A 26,950-nucleotide genomic window follows, 5' to 3' on the forward strand; every position below is an offset into this window, starting at 1 on the left:
GGGACAATGACCTGAATATATTGCCTTCCCCTGTACTTCCGTGATACTGGCATCCCAGGCAGGCAAGGATCCCAGATCAACTCCGACTGGGATGCCAGTCCCAAAGAGGCGTCTCTCACAATGTTTTTGAATGGTCATGTTATGTCATTTTCTAATGAGCAGCCTTGACACACGATAAAAGGTTTGGGTCAGCCACCCGTATACTTGAATCTTGGCTGCAAAAAGACAAATTATAAGCAGAGTTGTATACTGAATTGAGTCCAAGACAGAACCAAATTCATGCAGGAAGTGGTATGGGTTTTATGGCATTTTGGCAGACATGATGTCATGGAGGCCAGGACTGGAGGGTGGCACGGTGGTGCAGTGGTAGCGCTGCTGCCTCACAGTTAGGAGACCTGGGTTTGCTTCCCTGGTCCTCCATGTGTGGAGTCTGCATGTTCTCCCTGTGTCTGCGTGGGTTTCCTCCCACAGTCCAAAGACATGCAGGTCAGGTGCATTGGCGGTCCTAAATAATCCCTAGTGTGTGTTGTCTGCGGTGGGCTGGCACCCTGCCCAGGGTTTATTCCTGCCTTGCGCTCTGTGCTGGCTGGGATTGGCTCCAGCAGACTGGTTGGATAATGACTGACTGACTGGGACCAGAAGTGACATCATGGGAATCAGGCAGGATTTCCTGTGTCTGATCTGCAGAGATTAAAGAGAAATGTTTAATGCACCCCACCACCCCATGGCCTGGAGTAGAATTACCTTCTTTTAGTCCTTCCAGCTGCCTCCCATGTGCATGTGTGTGATACCATATATGCTCACGTATAAGTCGGGTCTTGAAACCTGAAAAATCGATCATAAAATCAGACCCCGACTTATACACTCGTTCAAAAATACAATGCTTAATTTTTTTTTTATTTACAGTACATCTTCTTGCTTCCTCCAATCTCACATCAGTTTCTCAGACGCATCGAATTCTGTTGCAGCAGCGCAGTTTACCAATTTCTTTTGCTACTTCAACGGCTTTTAATTTAAAACCAGCTTCATATTTTCTTCTGATCGAGTGCTCCACCATAGATAAGGGATGCTCTTACGATAAAGGTGTATGAGAGTGTGAAACACACAAAACAGTGCAAACGTTGCTTTGGAATAGTTCGGGTATTACCGTGTGGTCACGTAGGCACAATACATAAAAAAAAAGGCTGTGTGCTCCGAGGTTACTCTCTCAGGTGGGTGTTAGCATATCCTAATCTCTTGGACCAATAGCGTAAGCTTTCCATCTTTGACTTACACGACCAACATTATAAAATATACGGTAATATCAATCTGGATATGTCCGCCAGAATGTCACGGAAGTGGAGAAACAGTCCGCTCGCTGCACAGTCTTATTTTTAGCAGATCTTGTAGATGTTATTTGCCCAACAGAATGTCATTATGACAAATAGCAACACACACACAAAAGAACAAACAAAGCACGTAAAGGATGAGCGGTGAGCTGATGCACCTATGTGCGCCGCCACACATTTCATATCATTGTACAGTACTGTACTTATTTCATTTATTTATTGTTTTCATGTTTTAATTTATTATTTAGGACATTTAACTGTGTTATTTGTACCTTAAATTATGTGTATTTGCTGTTTAAGTTTATCAAAATTGGTATTGTTTAGGGTCTTTGAACGAATTCATGCACTTTCTGAAGGAAGAAACTGATTTGGACTTCGAACAATTCAGAGTTCAAATGGCCTCCTGAAAGAATTAACTTCAAAGTACGAGTCACCACTGTATATGAACTGATTCCACACCACTGAGAGAGAGTACAGAGTGCTCACCTCCTCTCACAGTCACACACAATGAACACTGAAATACAACATGAACGTAACGAATATTAGCAGGATTTGGTGAAGCTCTAGTATTTCAGGTACCAGCTACACAGGCCCAATCTCATAATTGTGTTATGCTAGATCAGTAGACAGCAGAAATGACATTTTTTACAAAAGAGTAATTTGTGAAGGGAGTAACGTTCTGTACATGAAGAGCCAGCAATTGAAAAACACAATTGTCTATATGCCCTTTGTGTTTAATAATACAAAACAAATGCAGTACAACTCCACAATAACACGTCCCGTAAGAGTACAAGTCGAGAGATGGCACAACTGTCATTTCCTTTATATGTTTGTATGAATAATAAAAGAAGCAGTTTTCGTATTCTGAATACATTCATTTAATGAAATAAAAAAATCGTTCATATTTCTTTGCTGCATGATTTGTTGTTTTTGATTAAGGGAGATTAACATGTCACCCGCACAGTATTACCATTTGAAAAGCAACCCTGAACCTATTAATTAATGATCTGGGATTTAAAATATAATCCCACGTTATCAGTCAACATGCACGCTTGATTTAATTTTTGCTGGGCTAACAAGTGGAAGTACATTTTCTGCCTAACCTCAGTAAATACATAATGTCAAAAAGAAATAACTTATTGATAAGCCTCCTATCTAACTCTGGACTGGATCCATTTCAAGCTGATGATGCCATGGTGTATAAAGTTAGATCTTCTTAACATAATCCACAAATGCCCCGGCTGCAAGCTTAAACTAATATATTGAAATGAAATATCCTCAAGTGCGACATTCATTTGTTAGTGCAAGTTTTTATTTTAAGAAACATTTCGGTTTAATAGAAAATATTTTGTACAGCATCACAGTCAACAGAAAGAAGGAGGCTGATATTTGAAGTCAGCATGTGATTATATGCAGGAGTGTGCAAAAGTATTGAATCCGCCGAAAGTCGTCATATTTATCACATTCGGTATTTTTAATGTGAACTCTTATGCTGTAACAATACTTTCCAAAGTCAAACTAAACCACTGTAAATATTTAACTGAAGAAGAAAAATTCCAAAGGTTAGTTGTTGGCATAAGTGTTAAAACTTCTGCTGCAGGTTTATGCAAATGACGAATGAATCACAAATGACACAAAGGTGACGGTCATAATTAAACATAATGGAGTACAACTTCTGTGTCCTTTATAAGTCTCTGCATATAAAAAGCCCCCTTAGTAAAGACCATAGTCTTTGTTGGACAATCACTGCCAAAATGAAGACAAAGGAGCATTCTGCTGATGTGAGAAACAAAGTCATTGAAGTGCACAAGGCAGGAAATGGCTACCAAAAATAATGAAGACTTTGAATGTCCCATTAAACGTTGTTGGATCCATCATCAGAAATTGGAAGGTTCATCACAACAACCCAGACTCTTACAAGAACAGGCCGTCCCTCAAAAGTGAACATCACAGCAAGACATCGACTGGTGGGAGAGGCCACTAAAAATCCAACCGCAAAGCTCTTTGGATGAAATTGGAGTGAAGTTGTAGGGGTCCACAATTTCAAGAGCTCTCCATAAAACAGGCCTCTATGGGACGGTAGCAAGAAAGAAGATCCACATAAAAGGCATATATTATCATGGTATTTCCCTCTACTTGCCCTTTACCTGTTTCCTCAAGGGTGTGTTCTCATTAAGTTTGTTACTGGGTTGGTCTACTGTTGCACTTTAAGATGAACACACACATACACAGACCCTAACCACAACAGTGCCCCACGAATGACACACACACGCTGATTAACCTCTGGCACTTTAAACCACGCAAGTGCTTTAGGAATAACACAGCCTGTCACTCAGCACCTCAAGAGACTTACTTATTATCGGCTCGAACAACATACGATGTTTTAGTGATATCTCAGACCTAAATATTACTTTTGGTCTACAAGAATACATTTAAACATACAAAGACTCAGCACTCTTGACTATAGGCCATTTATCAGCCAAGAATACTTTCTTCTCGTACTGTCCCTTCTTTTGAGTGGCGCCCTCACTCTCAGCTTTATAAACCTCGCAGCACAAATATAATGGCAAAAAATCTGGCTACACCAGGTGCTCAAAGAAAACTAACATCAATTCAATCACTCTAGACATTAAGACAAAGCATTGAAAGTTAAAAGCAGCATGGTATTTATTACAAGAATAATAATAATACCACCGGAACAAACAATAGTAGTAGGAAAGTCTGAATATATATAGTCTTTAGAAAAAGCTTACGAAAAAGTTACAAATGACAAGGACGAATGTCCCAGGGAGGCATTTGATTTAGCAATCGATGTTCATGATGCCTTTCTGACGACCAGTGCCGTCTTCGTCCATTCCTCTTCTTCTTCTTCTTCTCCTTCTTTTCTTTTTCTTCTGTCTCAAACCATGGCATATTTATTATGAAATGTCATGCCTTGGTTTCACAACACATGCACCTGATTGGCTGGCTGTCAAAATGGTTGATGAATTAATTCCCCAGGTAATAAAGTTCTTTGATATTGCTTCAGTTTTCCTTTCAAGGGCTGTAAACCCAACTGTTGTCGCAGATGTCCATCCATAAGGTAATCAATAGCCTGAGGTATCAGCTCAGTCTCCTTTCCAAGGCTGTAATACCAAATTTGCACTAAGCTGCGAACAACTGTTATAAAAGTAAGGTGTAAGGGAAGAAAACCTGCTTTGATTTGTCTTAGTTCATCTGTTGTCTTGTCTCGAACAAAATATAATGGAAACCTAAATGTACAGATTTCATACATCATAACAAGGCATTTACTACAAAGCATGAGAAGACTCATTTAAGAAGGTTTTATGGTCAGATGAGACCAAAATAGAACTTTTTTTTCCAGATTTCAAAGAAGTATGTGTGACGTAAAGCTAACTCTGCCCATTCTTCATCAAGAAACACCATACCTACAGTGAATTATGGTGGTGGCAGCATCATGCTAAGGAGATGCTTTTCAGGTGCTAAGACTGGAAATCTTGTCAGAGTTGAAGGGACAATGGATGGATACACAATACTGCAGGAGAACTTGTTCCAGTTTGCTAGGAACCTACAGCTCAGGAGTAGATTCATCTTTCGACGTGACAATGACCCTAAGTATATGGAATGGCTCAAAAAGAAAAAGAAAGGTGAATATTCTGGAATGGCCAAGTCAAAGCGCTGATCTTAACCCTACTGAGAATCTGTGGCGGCACTATTTGAAAACTGCTGTCCAGAGGCGCCATCCCACCAATATAAAGGATGCTCTAATCAGTTCTGCCAAGAAGAAAAGAAAGGGAAGAATCACTCCTGGCCACACTGGGACACACCTACCCTAAAAGAATGAAGGCTGTTATTGCAGCCATTGGGTTCTCTAAAAGGTATTCGTGTATAGGGCTATTCATTCCCTAACACTAACTTTGGAGTTTTTCTTCTTCTTCAGTTACTGTAAATATCTACATTTTATTTTCACTTTGGAAATCAATTATGACAGCTTAAAAGTTCACATTAAAAATAGTGAATGGATAAATATGTGTACAAATCTTTTGTCGAGTGGCAGCAAGTTTGAGGAGGTGACTGAATAACTAGACAGGAGTGTGCCTGTTCAATGCTCTTTAAACACATAACAAACTCTAAAATCCACTAGAAGCCAATGTAAAGAGTATAAAATAGGTGTAATATGATCTCTCTTTCTGAAACACATTAGCATCCTGGCCGATGCATTTTGTACAGCCTGAAGACGCGAAAGAGATGATTTGTCCAAGCCGGTAAACAACGCATTACAATAATCAAAGTGCGAGGAAACAAATGCATGAACAATTTTTCCCAGCTCCAATGATGAAACTATAGATCGCAATTTTGAAATGTTCCTTAAATGAAAGTAACAGGAACGAGAAATAGATTTAACATGCGAGTTAAAATTCAGAGAGGAATCCAATATAACTCCAGGGTTTTGAAGACTGGACTTAGCAGTCATGCAGAAGGCTGTAAGCCCCTGATTAATCTAAGATAAGTGTCGGGGAGGCCATAATCATGGTTTCAGTTTTGCTGGGATTTTAAATATAAGTACTGTAATTGTTAGAGAGCCACTCTTTTAACCGTGAAACATAATCAACTAGGGTGGACAACTTATCGAGCTGATGCAGTTTAAAAAACATATACAGCTGAATATCATCAGCATAAAAGTGATAAGCGATGTGTTTAAAAGACCAAATGATTCCTGCTAAAGGAAGAATGGAAATTGAAAATAAAAATGGACTAAGGATGGAACCTTGGGGAAATCAAACAGTTTAAGAGAAGCCGCGGCAGAAGAACATTTACTCGAACTAACAGAGAAGCTCCTAAAGGTAACTGTGCCACATTTCTACAGCTTGACGTGACTTTGTCATGACTTATCGGACAGTCCGAGCAAAGCAGCTCCTGAATTTTCATTTGTTTTTATACATTTCTCCCTTTTGTACGGGCATGTGCTTATCACGATCTGGTTAATTTAGAACTGTAAAAAGAGCTTTGACGTTGTTTTTAATGATTTCCCACATAACAGCACAAATTGCAATGGGATGTATATTCTGATGCTTTATTGGCTGATGGAAGAAGCTGTAAAGACCAGCACAAATGATCTGATTTGGTCAGTAGAGTTATGGAATTAAATTTACCTTGACAATTATCAGTACAGATAAACGCCTCTGTTTCCTGATTTTGATCTTCTGTGTTCCCTGAATGAAGCAAGTCTGCCAGGAAAAAAAGCCACAGTAAAGGACAAATTATAAATAATAATAAAAATCTACTAATAACATCTACTAAAATCTGACTTCTATACCAGCATTATAAGAGGGTCCAGTTGGGTTTTTTAGCTGAAGTTCAAATTTACAGTATTGTCATGAGTGCAGCACACAATGAGACTCTCACTCGTCTGAGTCCCATCGATTAGTGAAAGTGGTGCGATACCAATGACAGGGAGTCAACACAACATCACACATCTGACGATATACACGTCCGGTCATCTGTGGCTCATGACACCAGGATAAAACTGCCCCAGAACCAAGGAGTCCTCGTGCTAATGGTCTTGTATCGCAACAAAAGTGCAAGAAATGTGTCTGTGCAGCCAGGCTGACGTCTTGTGTGATATACTCTAAATATACGTTGTGAAAGATGCCGGGCACAGACAGACACCGAGACAGCCAGATGTCCAAGTCACAGACTTTTATTTTAGTTCTGCACAGCACAGCCGCAATGACTCACACGGCTCACTTACAATAACTCAGTCCTTTCTTTGACTCTTTCCTTCTTATTCCTTTAGTTCTGTCCACTACCACCCGACTCCGGCTCCCTGAATGGAGTGAGGCGGCCCCTTTTATGGCACACCCCGAATGTGCTCCAGGTGCTCACCTACAATAACCTTCCGGCAGCACTTCCTGGTGTGCAGTCCATGGCTCAGGAACCATCCAGGAGTCCCCCTCCCGGTTATTCCCTTCATAAGGTGTACCAGTGGGGTAAGGTCCCTGGTCGTCTACCATAACGTATATCATGGCCCTTTCTTTATGCTTACAGTGTTATGTTTACCTTGACAAAAGGACACATTTTCTGAAAAATGCAAGAGACCAGGATAAGAAATGTGAAAATAACAGAAGAAGATTTGATACTGAAAGATACTCCTAAAGTGGAATCAGAAAGTATCTAGAGCCGTTCATTTTTTTTTATACAGTATATATATATATACTGCTATGTTGCATCAAGCGTGAGAGAATAATTTGAGGGTAACATAGCTCTAATCTTAAAGAAATAGCACAAAGGGTTAATAAATGTCAGAAACCTGTTCAGGCCTATCAGGAAACAAGATAAAGGTCAAGTGAACAACAAAGACGAGGATGTACCAGGATGGCGTATTCAAAATGTACTAGGAGATGATCAAGAGATCAGCAGACGTCCTGTAAACAAGAAGACTGGACAGTCTGTGCTATAGCGGGTCCATAACTCAGAAGGAAAGGCCAGTTTTTAAATAATCCATCTCGCTGTGTCAGTCTCCATGGGCCCTGAGAGTTGATGAGGTAATTGTGTAGCGGTCCAGTGCCGCTAAGATTCACACCGTCAAAGAGACGCTGATTTATTTAATTTTTTTAGTGGAGATTCCAGGGATACACCCAGCCTTGGCCCGACCCTCACGCACTCACAAACAGAGACAAATAGCAAATAAAGAATGTATTAGCAACAATAAATGAAAACAACAATCCTACCCCAGTTCCCCTTACGGCGAGTCTACATTAAATACAACAAACCACACACAGTAAGTCCATGAAGAAATGGCAACAGATGTAATGTAAAGATGAAGGTAAATAGTCCAGAGATCCGCACGTTGAAGGGGAATGTAAAGATAGTCCTAGCAGTAGTTCCTGAAATGGTGAAGACAGATGGACAGTTCGGGAGCACTCCTTTCTTCACAGGATGGCCATCAATTCACATACAGTCCTCACGTAACAGGCAGAGAGCAGACAATCTCAGATCCCAACCAAGAAACGATCCAGGACAAAAATGACAAAGCTCAGCTACCAGACAAGAACTTCAGACACGAACCACAAAATACCTTTTTCTTTCCTTGGTCTCACCGATCTCCTTTTAAATGCCACACTGGCCTCCTGGAACCCAACAGCCCCTGCACCCTCAGAAGAAGACCAATCAGAGCCACTGCATGGACTGCTGGGAGTTGCAGTTTCAAGCCCCAGTAGCACCGCTACAATCGGGGTGAGTTGCACCTGCACGTGAGGGTGCGATCATTCTCAATTGGTTAATCAGCTTCCTGCAGTGCGTGATTGAGGTGCTGCACCCAAAGAGCCGTATAAGAACGGGCCGACACAGAGAAGGAGGAGAAAGGGACATAAAAGAAACAAAATCATTCTGACCATGCTGTAACAAAGTGCTGTGATGGATTCTGTCTCTTCAGCCTGGTGCTGCAAGAGTAATAAATGATGCAAACAGACGAGCTTTTCTCCTGCCGGATTACTGACTTAAAGTGGCCCTCCCAATGAAGCTCTACCGACAGCTCAAGAGCATCTACCCAATGGAACATCCCTCTCTAGGAAAGACTGGGTCAGGCTTAACCAAGCTAGGTCAAAGGTGGGCAAAACAAGGGACAACCTATTTAGATGGGGCCTCACAACAAGCACTGAATGTCCCTGTGGTGAGCCCACCCAAACAATGAATTTTCCTGAGCCCCTACATGCTCCGATGAAGATCTTAACGATGCTAATGACGGCGCTCTTACCTGGCATGATAAGATATGATGATAATGACTAACTTAAAAAGGTTTTATCAAACTTGTCCTGGTAGAGGATAACTTTCTTCCTTTAATTAAGATTAAGAATTTTTACCACACAAGCAACACTCAAAACCCCAGAATGACAAACCAAAAACTGGATTTTAGAAATGATTGCAAATGTATTAAAAATTAACAACTGAACTATTGCATTAACACAAGTACCCTTTACTCAATACTTAGCCGAAGCGCCTTTGGCAGCCATTACAGCCATGACACTTACTTGAGTTTGACACGACATGCTTTGCACGCTTGGATTTGAGGAATTTCTGCCATTCTTCTCTGTTGTTCATCTCGAGCTCTGTCAGGTTGCATGGAGGCCATTAGTGGACAACTATTTTCAAGTCTCTCCAGACATGTTTGATTGGGTTTACATCTGGGCTGCTCACGCACTTTCCCAGAATGCTTAACTCTTTGAAGGCTAAATATTTTTACCAAAATAACTCAAGTTTTCTGAAAAGTGCACAAAGAAATAGCTTCACACATAAATCAACATAAAACGTTTGTTGCTGCATGCTGTGGCTGCTGTTGGCTCAATGGCCAGCAGGAATGCGTGACAAGCCAGCAGCCTGGCTAGCGGTCTTCACGTGGCGGTGGCAATTGCAGGGTATCTGGTTTGTACCTTTTGTCATCGTAACTGGCAGTCCTCTCAGGCGAATGTTGCTGTAGGCGCATCAGCTACACGAACGTGTTCAGCATAACGACCAGCTGGGAACTGACCAGTTGATGCTTGTACCTCACTTTCACTTTCAATCTCCATCTCCACATCACTTGTATCAAAATCGGAGACCGATTCAGTGATAATAAGCAAAACGTCGTCCACAGAGTATTTTGCTTTACGCATTCGCTTTGGTCTCTTGCCAGATGTCGATGCCATTTTAGAGGTTGTTTGCTTTTCACTACTCTGCATGTGCAGGAAATCGAGGTCAAATCGATGAAGATAACTTTCCTTCTAGCAAAGACAGTTCAACTAAAACATAACAGCAAGTTTTGTCACAGTTGACAGCTGATTACAGTCCTCTACCCCTGAATTTCAACTAAAGTCAACATCTGCCCTAAAAGAGTTAAAGGTTGCTGTCCTGGTGGAAGGTGAACCTTTGGCCCAGTCTGAGGACCAGAGTGCCCTGGAGAAGGTTTTTGTTAAGGATATCTCCTTATTTTGGTCAGCATTCCCTTGATCTTGACTAGTCTTCCAGCCCCTTCTGCTGAAAGACAACCCCACAGCATGATCCTGCCACCAGTGTTGGAATGGTATTGCTCAGGTGATAAGCAGTGCCTGGTTTTTCCCAAAACATGACACTAATCTTGTTTCTCACAGTCCTTTAGGTGCTTTTTTGCAAACTCCAAATGGGCATTTATCAGTCATTTGGCCACCGTGCCAAATGGCCAGATTAGTAGAGTGTTGCAGTGGTGTTTGTACTTCTCCTATCACCACAGAGTTTCTCTAGAGCGGAGTCAGAGGGATCATCAGGTTCTTGATCTGCCATTGGTTGTCTCTTCTTCCATAACTGCCAGCTTTAAGAAGAGTTGTGGTTGTTCCAAACTTCTTGTATTTAAGGCTCATGGAAGCCATAGTGCTCTTGGGTACATTCAGTGGTGTACAATTGTTTTATAGCCACCCTCAGATCTTTGTCTCAATACAATCCAACTCCTTCAACATCATGGTTTGGTTTTGCTCTGATGCACATTTGCCACTTGTGGTCAGATCAGCATTGTTGTATGGATCAGAAACCTGGTCAGTTAAAAAAGTCAATGAGAGGAAATTGGATTCTACAGAAATGAGAATGCTGAGATGGTTATATGGAGTAACAGAGGCTGAAAAGATCAGGAATGGAAATCAGAGGTACAGTTAAAGTTTGAGAAATCTCAAAGGAAATAAAGAAAAGAAGAGTTAAGTGGTATAGACATGTCACGGAAGGGGAGGTGAACAATGTGGGAAGAAGAATCTTGGCTATTTAGGTGTTGGGCCAGAGGAGGAGAAGAAGACAACCAAAATAAAAGTGGATGAACTCTGTGAAGCAGGATCTAAGGGAGGAAGGGAACAACAGATGATAGAGGAGAAGACTGGTGGAGTCTCCTTCAACATCGCAAACCCAGATAAAACTATGCAAAGCTTTAAAAGAAGAAGACACATTGTCAGCTGTGGTACCATCTACAGGCAGGTGTGTGCCTTTCCTAATCACGAGCCATCAATTGAACTCACCACAAACACGGTGTAGAAACATCTTAATGACGATCAACAGATTGGGATACACTTCAGATAAATTTAAGTGTCAGAGTAAAGGGTCTAAATACTTGTGTGAATGTGATATTTCAGTGTTTTACTTTTAATACATCTGCAAAAATGTCTAAAATCCTGTTTTCGATTGGTCATTCTGGAATACTGAGTGTTTTGTGCGATGAAGGAAAAAGTTGAATTCAATGATTTTATCACAAGGCTGAACATAACAAAATATGAACAAAGTGGGTTGCCAGTTCGAATCCCGTAAATGCCAACAGGGACTCTGCTCTGTTGGGCCTTTAAGCAAGGCCCTTAACCTGCAATTGCTGAGCTGTTTGAGTAGTGAGAAAAGCGCTATATAAATGCAAAGAATTATTATTATTATTAAAGTGAAGGGGTTAGAATACTTTCTGTATATTCTATTTAAAACAATTCCAATAATGAATTGTAGAAAACAGGTTCTTAAGCCATTCTAATATAAACGTGGTGTTCCTTTATTGTAATTGAAGAATTATGTATGATGATCAAAAGAATCCTCAGTGACAGAGTTGTCGGTCAAGAGTAAGGATTCGACTCAAACCTGAAGAATCGTAAGAGAAGTGACTGAGAATCACGAAAAGGGTGGCAGCCCTTGCATATGTGCTTAAACCGTCTGCCTGAAAAACGAGACACTGACGTCGTGTTGAGCTGTTTTCTTCAAGCCTGCAAATCGATTCTTACAACTTACTGAAAAGAATCTGCTTGAAAAAATGAATGCCTGTTAACAAGGACATCTTGACAATATTTGTACCAGTACATTTAAATTAGAAAATGGAGATCCTGTATAACATTGGACTTTACATTTTGTTCTCTTATTTCTTTTAGTCAAGTATCACTCATGACTCTTAAATGATTACAGTAATCCCTCGCTATATCGCGCTTCGACTTTCGCGGCTTCACTCTATCGTGGATTTTAAATGTAAGCACGTCTAAATATATATCACGGATTTTTCGCTGGTTCGCCGCTTTCTGCGGACAATTGGTCTTTTAATTTATGGTACATGCTTCCTCAGTTTGATTGCCCAGTTGATTTCATACAAGGGACGCTATTGGCGGATGGCTTAGAAGCTACCCAATCAGAGCATGTATTACATATTAACTAAAACTCCTCAATGCTATAAGATATGCTTCCCGCGTGGCGCTTGTTTTGTTTGCTTCTCTCTGTCTCTCTCTGCCTGACGGAGGGGGTGTGAGCAGAGGGGCTGTTTACACAGTAGCTGTTTGCCTAGAAGATACCGACGCTCCTCTACAAAATGCCGCTTTATCGCGGTGATTCTGTATACTTAAAAGCACGTATTGATTTTTTGATTGTTTGCTTTTTCTTAGCGAGCGCTCTCTCTGACATTATCTGCTCTTCACGGTGCTCCTTTGAAGATAAGATATGTTTGCTTTCTTTTAATTGTGAGAAAGAACTGTCATCTCTGTCTTGTAATGAAGCACAGTTTAAACGTTTGACTAAAGGGTGTTATTTCATGTCTAGAGGGCTCTAATAATGTTAACAGTGTGGGAGAGTTTATAAGGGCTTAAAAGATATAAAAATAACCATACAAACATATGGTTTCTACTTCGCGGATTTTCACCTATCGCGGGGGGTCTGGAACGCAACCCCCGCGATCGAGGAGGGATTACTGTATTTAGAAGGTCGTAAACAGGTTTTCTATGCTCTAACTGCGAAAATATTCGATTTATAAATAAAGAATCCTACTTCGCGGAAATTCATTTATCGCGGCAGAGTCTGTAACGGATTAACCGCGATAAACGAGGGTTGACTGTAACTATTTTGCGACTTTACATACGTGTACTTAATAGCAGATGTGTGTTTCAGAACAATACCATTTGTCTGTATGCTGATTGGTGAATTCATTGCATGTAAGTGAACCTAGCTGATTAAAGGAAGTGCTCTGTTAGGTTTCTTCAGTCAGCCATGCTGCATTAACAAGAGCATGTGGGGCTCCACTTGTAGGTGTAAATAAAGCACAGCCATGTTTAGAATTTATACATAGATGATAACTCTCAAACTCTTCTTTATTTAGTAAGTGTTTTCCACAATTAGTCTTTCAACCAATACTAATCATTCACGATTCACCCAACACTACAGTGAACTTGTGCCCCCCCAAGGTATCCTAAAGCTGCCAGGCCCCCTCATTTAAACAAGTTTAAATGAAAGCTAGGCAGGCTCATCCACAGTTCAGTCTCCTTGCTGACTTTATTTTACATTGGAACATAGAAACTTTATTTTCTACCTTCTTATTGTGTTTGCCATTGTGTCACTTTTGATATTAACAGAATTAACAGTATTATTATTATTATTATTATTATTTTTTGTGCTCTTGCATTCCTTTGAAAAGCAAGGTGTTTGCTTATGGGGTTCGTTTGCTTCTCTAGTATTTAATTAGAATAAATGACAGATCTAACATAATAAGACAGGCTTCAAAGCAAGCCTGAGAGCAAATAACATCTTACATAAGAATAATGCATTCAGCGTTGACATTTTAATAACCCAGGTGACACGGTGTCATTTACTTTTGCAAAGAAACTTTTGCAAATGAACCCATATCGCCAAATGTATAGCACAACAGTGTGAGGTTAAAGGAGTGGAGCATGGAATACAGACCTCGTACTAAATAATTCAGCATTTGAATCCAATTATTATATTGTGGAAACAGATGACATGCAATTCCACTTTCGGTAAATGACATTGATTTGTAAAGCCAAATGTACAACCCTATCACAAATTTCTACAATCGTAACAATGGCACAATCAAGGGTGGTCAAGGTCATGGCAATTATCTGTGCGAGATCTTCATCCTTTCTTAAGATTAAGCGATCGAGAAAGAGTGTGCAGTGTGGCAGCACAGAAAGGAGAGGGTGGCTTAGCTTACAAGAGGATCTGATATTTTGAGATGACTAACAAGAGGTGACAGTGAACAAGCAGAATGCCGGTCTATAACTGATCATAATTATGACAGGAGCCAAACCGTGGCAAAAATGTACACCATTGACAAGCAAAAGACCACGAACAGAAAGGGAATGAAAAAAAAAATCAAAGCCTGGAGAAGAGAAGAGGAAAGATCCAAAGTGCTGCTTTTACGAGTCCCATACTGAATGGCATATAAGATCCACATGCATTGTATGGTGCACTGCAAACCTGAACGTTGAGGTCTACGTTTATTATTTAAATTTCAACTCGTCTTAGACGGGTAGCACAGCTAGTCTAACATAATCTGTCCTGGTGAGACTGGTCCAAGTAGCATTGTCCTCTCCTGGAGATGTGATCCGTACTGACCCCTACTCTCTTTTCTGTTTCTTTTTCCGGTTTCTTTGTGGTGGTGGCCTGCGCCACCACCACCTACTCAAAGCTTCATGATGCTCCAACAATGATGGACGGATTAAAAGGCAGAAGTCTACATGACCATTATCATCATCAAGCCCTTCCGTGAGAACCCTAAATCCAAAGAGGACTGTTTCATTTATGTTAGGTAGAATGCCCAGAGGGGACTTGACAGTCTCATGGTCTGGAATCCCTACAGATTTTATTTTTTCTCCAGCCGTCTGGAGTTTTTTTTGTTTTTTCTGCCCCTGGCCATTGAACCTTACTCTTATTCGATGTTAATTAATGTTGATTTATTTTGTTTTATAATTGTGTCTTTCATTTTTATATTCTTTAATATGTAAAGCACTTTGAGCTACTGTTTGTATGAAAATGTGCTATAGAAATAAATGTTGTTGTTGTTGTATCTGCTTTAGAATAATCACATCAGCCATCTCTGGGGAAAATAAAAAGTCTCATCTAAGCATCTTTACTTACTTTACACTGACTTCAAGAACACAGAAACCTGTAAAAGATAAATTTTGCACAAACATTAGGAAGTTTTTCTTCACACAGTTAAGTTACTAAGTAGTGTGGTAGACAGTAGCACTTTAGGGACTTTCAAGTTTCAACTTGATGTTATTTTGGAAGAATGAAGTGGATAGGACTGGCGAGCTTTGTTGGGATGAACGGCCTGTTCTCGTCGAATGTGTTCAAATCTCTGCATCTGCTTGAGCGTCTCATACACCTCAATCTGAATTTCATTCTGCAGTCTTTCCTTAAGTATATAGACTTTTAAAAACTTCTGCAACTCGATTCATATTGTATTCTTCATGTCCAAGAGCATCCCTGCAACTTAACCGTTGTGCATTTTATGTCTGTATAGCACTTAATTGATATTTAAAAAATAAGGTCTGTGTATTCTATACATACACTCAAAATTAGGAATAATAATAATAATATGTTTTATTGATATAGCGCCTTTCCCATGTTCAAGGCACTTCAAAGAGTTTAAGAAAGAACGGCAGGGTATACAGTATATAGCATTGTACTAAACCAGATAAGTAAATAAAGAAGAGTAAGATAGTAAATTCAGAGAAAAGCCTAACAGACACCATAATTGATGGTCTAGCACACTCACACAGGTTACATGGGCATCTTGACAGAGAGGTAAACTGAAAGCCACAAAAAGGTGCAGAGTAGCCACCCCGTATATTGTACAGTAGTTGTTCAGTGGCAAGGCAAAGAAACTGAATTTTAACCAAGTTCATTACTGAACTGATGTACATGTGACAAAATGGCGGTTTTAAAGCCTGGCAGAGGAAATGAGGTCATTGGGGCGGGAACCAGAGGTGACTACTACACTAATACTGGGCAGGTCCTACTTTTGCTCTCAAAACAAGCTCAGTTCTTAATGACAGGGATTCCACAAGATGTTGGAAACATTCCATTGAGATTCTGGTTCAGGTGATGTGATTGCTTTGTAACGGCTGACCCCTTACACAGACCAGCCACTACTCCACCAAGACTATTACTTGGAATACTTGAGGTTTCTTACTCTAATAACAAGCCGTACCCCTTACACGATGTCTTATTTTCCCGACACAATGAAATAACCAGAGACAGTAAATGGATATGTCAAATTAAACGCAGATATATTGTAAAATGAAAGACAGAAAAACATTCTATAATAAATAAATACAGTACATCACTTTATCCACATTTTGTTATGTTACAGCAATATTCCAAAATTGATTAAATTCATTTCTTTCCTCAGAATTCTACACACAACACCCCATAATGACAACGTGAAAAAAGTTTACTTAAGGTTCTTGCAAATTTATTAAAAATAAAAAAACTGAGAAAGCACATGTACATAAGTATTCACAGCCTTTGCCATGAAGCTCCAAATTGAGCTCAGGTGCATCCTGTTTCCCCTGATCATCCTTGAGATGTTTCTTCACCTTAATTGGAGTCCACCTGTGGTAAATTCAGTTGATTGAACATGACTTGGAAAGGCACACACCTGTCTATAGAAGGTCCCACAGTTGACAGTTCATGTCAGAGCACAAACCAAGCAGGAAGTTGAAGGAATTGTCTGTAGACCTCCAAGACAGGATTGTCTCGAGGCACAAATCTGGGGAAGGTTACAGAATAATTTCTGCTGCTTTGAAGGTCCCAATGAGCACAGTGGCCTCCATCATCCATAAATGGAATAAGTTCAAACCACCAGGACTCTTCCTAAACTGAACGATCAGGGGGAGAAGGGCCTTAGTCAGGAGGTGACCAAGAACCCGATGGTCACTCTGTCAGAGCTCCAGAGGTCCTCTGTGGAGAGAGGAGAACCTTCCAGAAGGACAACCATCTCTGCAGCAATCCACCAATCAGGCCTGTATGGTAGAGTGACCAGACGGAAGCCACTCCTTAGTAAAAGGCACATGGCAGCCCACCTGGAGTTTGCCAAAAGGCACCTGAAGGAGTCTCAGACCATGAGAAACAAAATTCTCTGATCTGATGAGACAAAGATTGAACTTTGGTGTGAATGCCAGGCATCCCGTTTGGAGGAAACCAGGCACCGCTCATCACCAGGCCAACACCATCCCTACAGTGAAGCATGGTGGTGGCAGCATCATGCTGTGGGGATGTTTTTCATCAGCAGGAACTGGGAGACTAGTCAGGATAAAGGGAAAGATGACTGCAGCAATGTACAGAGACATCCTGGATGAAAACCTGCTCCAGAGCGCTCTTGACCTCAGACTGGGGCGATGGTTCATCTTTCAGCAGGACAACGACCCTAAGCACACAGCCAAGATATCAAAGGAGTGGCTTCAGGACAACTCTGTGAATGTCCTTGAGTGGCCCAGCCAGAGCCCAGACTTGAATCTGATTGAACATCTCTGGAGAGATCTTAAAATGGCTGTGCACCGACGCTTCCCATCCAACCTCATGGAGCTTGAGAGGTGCTGCAAAGAGGAATGGGCGAAACTGGCCAAGGATAGGTGTGCCAAGCTTGTGACATCATAAAGACTTGAGGCTGTAATTGCTGCCAAAGGTGCATCGACAAAGTATTGAGCAAAGGCTGTGAATACTTATGTACATGTGATTTCTCAGTTTTTTTATTTTTAATACATTTGCAAAAATCTCAAGTAAACGTTTTTCACGTTGTCATTATAGGGTGTTGTATGTAGAATTCTGAGGAAAAAAATGAATTTAATCCATTTTGGAATAAGGCTGTAACATAACAAAATGTGGAAAAAGTGATGCGCTGTGAATACTTTTCAGATGCACTGTACTGTATATGGGTGCACAAATTACCACTTATCCCCAAAACACCAGTGACTAAATAAAATATATAATAACACAAATATTTACAATAAACCCTCCTTTGCCCCCAAACAATTACAAAAGCACACAACACAAATACAAACTTAGATGTGAAAAACACTGCAGCTGAAAATGTGGTGAAAAAATGCGTCCCAAAATAAAGTTTGGTGGTATAGAAACTGGCAGTGCTGATATTGTGCTTCCTCCCGACAACAAAATGACCTCACCGTAAACCTCCTGGCAATGGTTGGAATGACTTCAACCCCAGGGTTTCTCGGCTCTGGCTGTCGTGATGAATAATCGGTAGATGAAAAAGCAGGCAGTGGAATAAAGCAATGAATAGCAGTGATGAGTTAGTAGATGGATGGATAAATTGTCTTCTTTTCTTTTCTTTTCTCTCCTCACCTCTCGTTTCGCCTTCGCTCCTCTTTTTTAAATGTAAAATGTCCCGGATGTAACTGGTTTGTAAACAGGCGATTTCCATCCTGGGGCTGTGGTCTCTCTCCATCATCCTTCCCCTCTGCACTTACGGGGACAACATTCACTGACGCACACATAACGGACAGTAAACGGGACGATAAAAAACAAAACACACTCAGCACACACATAGAATATACTATTATGTAGCCCCGCTTCAGATTTGCCAGCTGCACATTCATGCTGCAAATCTCCTGTTCTGCCAGATCCCAAAGGTGTTCTTTTGGACTGGGAAAGCCACTGAACAACACTGAGCACATTGCCGTGTTCATCAAACCGGTTTGAGATGACTTCACCTTTGTGACATGGTGCATTATCATGCTGGAAGTAACCATTAGAAGATCGATAAATAGTGGCAATGAAGAGGTGCACATGGTCAGCAAAAATACTTGAAAAGGCCATGACATTCAAGGGATGTTTGGTATTAACAGACCCAGAGTGTGCCAAGAAAGCTTTCCCCACACCATTATACCACCACCTTCCTGGACTTTGACACAAGACAGATTGTGTGCATGGATTTGTGGTCACGAGGAGCTGTTATTTGAGTATTTGCCTGAAGAAGTCTGGACCATCTCTCATTAATTAGTGGTATTTCCCAACAAAACTGCTACTCCCTGGAATTATTTTGCGTTTTTGCACCATTCTTTTAAGATTATTAAATGTGAAAATCACACAATTTGTGGATTCTAATGGTGGATAAACAACCACATAAAATATACTTTTTGATCAATCAATAGCAGAATTCACAATGGTGTGTTCATTACTGACAGTTGACTGGATTGTCCAATTGCTGTGGCTGTCAGAAGAAACACTGTTTGGCTCAATACACGTCTTCTAGTCAAAGCAGACGTTACATGACAACTGCAATTGCTGATCTTGTCAGAGGACATCAGATTCCACAACCGGAAATAGTGAAGCAAGACAAATTACATGACTTTCCAGTAGAGTTTCACACTTCCAAAGCATCGCAAGGTCGTCCTTTTACTGAACCTGACAGAGCCAGTGCTGTACCAACGGTTTACCGATATGGTGAATTTGGCTGCAATCGCAGCTATTTTTTTTTCTTTTTTCCATTCTGTTGTGATGGTGCAAGTTTCTCTTTATGGGATCCTGCTGAATATAATTAAGTTTCCAGTTAGTCTTCTGCCTTTGTAATAAAGATCGGAGAAATGGCACATACCTGCATACTTCGAGATGCACATGAAGGGCTGTAGGACAATGTCAAAAACAGACGAATGATGCATCTTCAGCCGGGGGTAGACGGCAGTGTGGGCATCTCTCCTCGAAGGGCTCGCGTAGACTTGTATCGCCCACCAGCTGTCCGCTTCCTTTAGAGTCGCCCGCTTGCAGAGATTAACGACAACTCTGATCCATGCGTGTGCAACATTTTGAGGAAACTGGGAAATAACGACAACCTCAATGAAGTAGGGACATGGAGCCAATTCAGCTAAATGAAAACTTGCACTATTATTATAATATTATATTACTAGGGGGTTTCACCACCTGCTCGCTTCGCTCGCCAAAGGCCTGCTCTACGTGCCAGCCACTTCGCGTCTCTGCTGCTCACGTATGTAGATTTCACTTTCACCAAAAAACAAATCTTTTGATTCTCACAAATACGCCTCTTCACTGGGAAGAAACACTACTTTTCCCTGATGGCAACACAAATTAGACGATCTGCAAGTCTCTGACTTAAACTTTAAATCCGAACAATATCTACATACTTCTGACAAAGCACCTATGTCCATATATTCGATCTCTTTTTGCTGTTCAGTTATTTCACCGAGTAATAATTTCCATTTGTTTGCGCTAATGTGATCTTTACTATAATTTTTCTGAGACTTTTGAATTTTAGTTCTTTCATTATCTTTAACCTGCTCTGTATGTGTATCGTGCCATCGTTTTTGAACCTCTTTAGGAAGTTCTACTTTGTCATCTACTCTTTGTCTTTTATTTAAGGCACCGGTGTGGTTAAATCTCTTGTCTCAAAGACTCATCTCACAGGACATGAAATTATCTCTCTGAAAAAGTCACATCTTATCCCAGGATTTTTTATATAATAAAGAGATAATAACTATCAATGAGTCTTGATTATAATGAGTGTTAACGTGACAAACATATTAAACTTCAAAGGTGATGAATATAAGGTACAGACTGTATTTTAGTTCTCTTTTAAGAGGACAAATGCTGCGTATTTGTCCTAAAAGACTTGTTTGGTTGGCTTCCTGATGTCACTTCTCACGGCCGACAGGTCAGGACTATCTCAGCCAAGCTTCATGTCATCATACCCACTGTGCTGGAAGCAATTAATGACTGGTAAGGCAATACATTCAGTTTTCATATGGCGTAGGTGCACATACATAAAAAATGACACGTTTTTGCCAACATCAAAAGGTAATTTGCAGCAGTGTCTGGCTCTCCTAATGTAATCGGAGTACTGTACTTATATAGCGAGAATGAAGCTGCTTTTGTTAACCATAAGCAGTGAAATTAGATTAGTGCATAATTTGTCTGTGATGCCAAGATGAGACTGACAAATATTGAGTCTCTGTGGCCTCGGTCAAACCGCGATTCATTTATTTTCAGAAAAAATAGCTTTGGCAGACATGATGGTGCTGTGCATGGTGGCTGGCTTGCTCATAAGGTACCAGGCTGAACCTTCACTTTTTCATATCACCTGCACTCTTCATTGTAACAACAGTCACATCATTACGTGTAAAAGGTGATAGTGGCTACCTGCTCTTACACTGGTATCTTGTGCCTTACAAGGACCCCCAGAACACAGATGAGAGGCACTATTATGCCACACATGCTCAGTCGCAGGGTACAGCTAAACACTCTTAAATGCAGGTGGTGGGGTCTCAACCCCTCGGGATGGAGACTGCTCTACTAGCTCATGCCTGCATATGTATGAGGTTGATTAGCATCGAGGCACGTTTACAAATGCAATTTTACAGGATGATTGTGTTTTACAAAGGTAAAATGCATAGAAATGTGTGTACGCCAGGTTTTAAATCTGAATTTATTTCGAGTATGCATTTTCTTGGTTTTTTTTTTTTATTGCGGTGTGCTTATTTTCACAATCAAATCCACGCAAAGTTGTGTAAATGAAGCCCTAGGTCCCTTGACAGTTGATAGTGGGAGAAGCTTATAAAAGTCAGCCAAAGCTGAGAGAGTTTGAGGTACAGTCGCTTACTGTATGGATGTTTTAATCTTGTTTTACTTTGAAAAAGAAAGCTTAGTGGCCCTCTGAGCTTTAGTGAGAGCGATGACAAAACAAAGCTAAAGGCATGACTCACAGAAAGTCTGTTGGGATTGAATGTGTTTGTCAGTGCATTGTCCTTGGAGGAATACGATTTGAGTGTGTGCAATTTATTTTTAAATTTATTGTGCATTTTATAGCACCTTTTAACCACCGTCACACATGGGCGAATAGGAGGCAGTCAAAGAGCCTAAAGGTGAGTAAAACATCGCGAGATAAGGGGTTGTCACGTGGTACTTACCTGAAATTTTTTTTTTCTCTCATCAACAGAAAACAAGAAGAAAAATAATCCCGCAACTTCCGTGTTCCAAATGGCCGCAATGACGTCACTTCCGGCCATCACTGATGACGCCACTTCCGGCACCCACAAAACACCTCACTTCCGGCTCATCAGAAAAACGTTGTTTCCGGATCCTGTTGCAAACGTCACCACATTGCCAACCATTTCCTGTCACATGTTTTTGCTTTCTATATAACCGCCATTTTGAATACAGTAAATTGTTCATTGTACTTTTTCAAGGCTCTGAATCATTTCATTTTCTTATTGTCTGATGATAATATACGGAGACAGTCCCCAAATCTTTATTTGGTACTTTGTGATGTTTATTCTGATTTTTATATTTTTTGAAACTGTGCTTTTGGAGCTGTTTTCGTCTATTTATGGAAGTATTTATTGCACAGTAAATTGATCTTTTTTTTCTGTGTTTCCGCTTCCCTTGCTATTTCTTTTTCAAAGTCCTGGAGTTTGCCCGATTTTTAGTTTGAGGACCCTGGATTTGGGGGGACGAGACACTCTTCTTTTTTGCGGGGTACAAAACACTTGCATTCTTTATTTGTGGTGCTAAAGGTAAGCAGTTGTTGGTTGTCAGCTCTCACGTACACATGAGCCCCTTCACTACTTAAGGACCTGTTTGACTTTATTCGGGGTGGGAGGCAGTATGGTTGGACTAAGCCTCTGCCTATGTCAGACTGCAGGACTAGTGCTCATGGAAGCACAATGTTAACCACCTTAGATTCACTCGCTCCCTCGATTCCCTAAATCAGGGGTCCTCAATCACAGTCCTGGAGGGCCGCAGTGGCTGCAGGTTTTTATTCTAATCCAGTTGCTTAATTAGAAAGCAATTCTTGCCAGTAATTTCATTTAATGGCTTGTTAGTGCTTTAACTCTGCTATGTCAGGTCATTCCCATATCCTAGGTTTTCTTCACCTTTCTAAAGATATCATGGATGTGTAATTCTCAGTCCTTCACTTTTTTCTCTTCACTTTCCTTCCAAGTATTTAATTAAACTCAATAGTGCACGATAAATACACACAGAGGTAAAAGGTAACAAGCTAAATGGAGAAATGCTGGTCTCTTTTGTCATTTGCATATTATTGCTCATTAGGAGCAATTAAACCAAGACTGCAGCTGTTTAAGACTAAAATAAGCAACAAGGGTTCAAAATCTTAACGAACTAGACAACTAAAGTGAAGCAGAAGTATTACTTGAGCAATAAGTGCTTCTTATTAAGCAATTGGGTTGGAGCAAAAACCTACAGCCACTGCGGCCCTCCAGGACCGTGATTGAGGACCCCTGCTCGAAATGAATCCAGGGACTGAAAATGACTGAAGAAGTTGGGTAATGTGACAGGGCTGTACGTGGTCCAGCGTGAGTGAGCACCATCAACTGATGTGCTCTTCACGTTTGTATAAAATGACATAAAAGACACACTACTAAATCACACTACAGGACCTGACTCGTCTCTTTCTGAGGAAGAGCACATCAAAGTGGAACACTTTCCCAATGATCCGACTGCTACAGGCTTCTATTCCCATCACCGGCATCTTGAGATAACAATGTGGTGGAGTCGGGAAAGCAGAGTGACGCGTCGTCTTCTGTCAGTCAGGCTCACTCACCGTCTCAACATGAGAGAATTTCTTTATCTGAGTAAATTTGAAAAGGATAAAATGTATCTGTAGTTTGCAATTCTCGATTGTTAAGACTTCTGAAAAATAGCATATTGTTGATGAAAGTAGGAAAACAGGCTGTGCTGCTTTCAAAAAAGACAGTGATAGATGGGATGAAATGAATGTTCTGTTTATTTAGACAGGGTTTATATTTTCAATGAATATAATTGATAGTTTGCTGCTGTGAAAGTCATTGCTGCTTGTTGGTTGAGTGAACCTATTTATCAGCTATAATATCATTTTGACACCAATGATTGCCTTTTCAATCTAAGTAAAATCCAGAAATAGAGTGTATAAAATGGCATTGTCGCCACACTTCAGACAGGTGTTATGTGTTGTTATCCGCCTGCCATGCACGGTTTATTTTGCTTTACGTCTTTCTTTGGGGTCTCGGTCTCAGCCCAATAGGCGCTCCTTAAAACAGAAAGACCGTCTGGCAAAAACTGCATGAAAGGAAACTGAATAAAGTTAAGTGCTGCAGATTCAAGACTGCTTCGTGTCGATCGCATCATTGAACGCCTGCCTTCATTATCATTTTTTTTATCAGATACAGTGAATTCTGAAAGTATTCAGACCCCTTCATTTTTTTACACATTCTGTAATGCTGAAGCTTTGTGCTAAAATTATTTAAATTCACTTTTTCTCTCATCAACACTCCATACCCCACAATGACAAAGCCAAAACAGGCTTTTAGAAAGTTTTTCAAGTTTACTAACAATAAATAATCTACAATGTAACACTGATACAAGAATTCTGACCCCGTACTCAGTATTCGGTTGAAGCACCTTTGGCAGCGATTGCAGACGGGAGTCTTCTAGGGCCTGACATGATACCTGGGGTTGGGGAGTTTCTGCCATTCTTCCCTGAAGATCCTCTAGAGCTCCGTCAGGTTGGATGGAGACCAACGGTGGACAGGTATCTCCCGAATCCGGGTTCTGGCTGGGTAACTCAAGGACATTCCCGGAGTTCTCTCTAAACCTTTCCTTGTGCTTAGGGTCATTACTGTGTTTGAACATAAACCTTCAGCCTAATCTGAGGTCCAAAGTATTCATTTTCATTAAGGATATCTTGTACTTTACTCTGTTCAGCTTTCCCTAAACCCAGTCTAAGCTTCTGAAAAACAATTCCACAGCAAGATGCTGCCACCACCACGCCTCACCAAAAAATGGTATTAGATAGATGAAGAATGGTGCCTGGTTCTCTCCAGGCATGATGCTTATCTTGGTTTCATCAGACCAGAGAACTTAATTTCTCACAGTCCATTAGGTGTCTTTTACTGAGAAGAGGCTTCTGCCTGGCCATGTAAAGCCCCAATAAGGTCAGTATGGTAGTCATGGTTGTTCTTCTGAAAGTTTCTCCATTTCCATATGGATTCTCTGAAGCTCAGCCAGAGTGACCATCAGCTCAGATCAGCTCCTGGTCACCTCAATTATCATGGCCTTTCTCCCCTGATGGCTCTAGGAAGAGCCATTATTGTTACAAACTTACTCTATTTAAGAATTATGGAGGCCACTGTGCTCTTGGGTGCCCACAGTGCTGTAGAAGTTTTTGGTAGCCTTCCCCAGATCTATGCCTTGTCACAATCCTGTCTCTAAGCTCAGCAGGCAGTTCCTTTGAGCTCATGGTTTGGGTTTTACTTTGAGACACAATGCCAGCTGTGGGACCTTCTACAGACAGATGTGTGCTACTGTTTTTAAGCAAGGACAGTTCTTCAGGCTAGGTTTAATGCTTGGCCCCTGTACAAGGTCACATTTATCGTCATGTGTACGTGTGCTTGCAACTTCCCGATTTTAATTTTGCTTTTTTCAGTAAGTGCGTTACAAATAGAAGAAAAAACAAACCTTTCTAGGGTTACTTACAGTATTCCATCTCTTTAGTTCTCTCAGTCCCTCTTGACTTCTGCTCTAAGGCTCCCATTAACGGCTTGATTGATGACCATGAGCTTCATTATGGGTGGAAAACAATGTGTAAAGGATTGAATTTACATTCATAATGCATTACATTTTGTTTTTATTACAAAGTATTGCAGACAAATAATTTTCTTGGGGCGTTTCTTGTCATAATTTGAAAAAAGTGCCCATTACAAACTGAGCTTCTGATTAATTATTCTCCACACTAAATCAATCATGCAGGCTTCAGAATAACAAAGTTAAGCAGTTTTTATTATGTAGCCACTGCATGAGCTCTGGATACGTAGGCCTCATTCTGAAGAATTTTGTTTTTCAAAGTTTCTAATTTCATTAATTCTAAGACACTGTTCTAAGGGTCAGCACTTCTAGACTTAACAGTATGCATAAATACAGCAACTTCAGAATATACTCAGACCTCGTCATTTTCTTTAACATTTTCTTTATGTTCCAGCCTTCTGATAAAATCATTTACATTCATTTTTTCTACATCAGGCAACACTCGGCACCCCAGAATAACAAAGCAAAAACTGGATTTTAAAAGTTTTTGCAAATTTACTAGACATTACTAAAAAAACGAAGTATTAATTTGGTATTCAGACTCTTTGCTTTGACATTTGAAATTTTACTCAGGTGCATTCCATTCGATTATCATTGAGATGTTTCAACATGGGGTCCACCTGTGCTCAGTTCAATTGATTGGACATAAGAAAAGGCACACACCTGTTTAAAGAAAGTCCCACAGTTCACAATGCGGATCAGCCAGGAGGTGGAAGGGATTGCCTGCAGAGCTTCAAGATGGGATTGTGTCGAGGCACAAGGTGGAGAAAGGCTCAAACATTCCTGTAGCACTCAAGCTTCCCAAGAGCGCAGCAGCCAGCATAATTCTGGAATGGAAGAGGTTTGGAACAACCACAAGTTTAAACTGAGCAATGGCGAGAGAAGGACCTTGGTAAGAGAGGTGACCAAGAATCCAATGGACATTTTGGTTGAGCTATAGAGAATCTGTGTGGAGATGGGAGAAACTTCCAAAACGGACAACCAGCCCTGCAATACTCCACTAATCTGAGCTTGAAGGTGGCCAGAAAACACAGGAAAACTTCTTTGGATTTTGTAAAAAGGCACCTAAAGGACATCCAAACTATGAGAAACAAGATTCTCTGGTCTGATAATACTACAATTAAACAGTCATTTCTGGAGGAAACCAGGCACCGCTCATTCCACTGGTGAAACCTGGTGTTGGCAGCAACATTCTGGGAGACTAGTCAGGGTTGATGGAAAGCTGAACTGAGCAAAGCAATAACATAACCTACAGGAAAACCTGCTCC

The 26,950-nt window shown here is 40.7% G+C and overlaps 1 long non-coding RNA gene across 1 annotated transcript; it reads right to left on the bottom strand.

Moving 5' to 3' along the window:
- Positions 1–6,483: 6,483 nt before the first annotated feature.
- LOC120529961 lies at positions 6,484–26,490 on the bottom strand. Its single transcript, XR_005633831.1, has 3 exons — positions 26,346–26,490; positions 25,575–25,657; positions 6,484–6,556 (listed from the first exon to the last, which is right to left on the bottom strand). It is a non-coding gene; the product is annotated as an uncharacterized LOC120529961 (long non-coding RNA).
- Between the last annotated feature and the right edge of the window lie 460 nt (positions 26,491–26,950).

The sequence above is a fragment of the Polypterus senegalus genome, chromosome 5 (assembly GCF_016835505.1).
Source record: "Polypterus senegalus isolate Bchr_013 chromosome 5, ASM1683550v1, whole genome shotgun sequence".
Taxonomy (NCBI): domain Eukaryota; kingdom Metazoa; phylum Chordata; class Cladistia; order Polypteriformes; family Polypteridae; genus Polypterus; species Polypterus senegalus.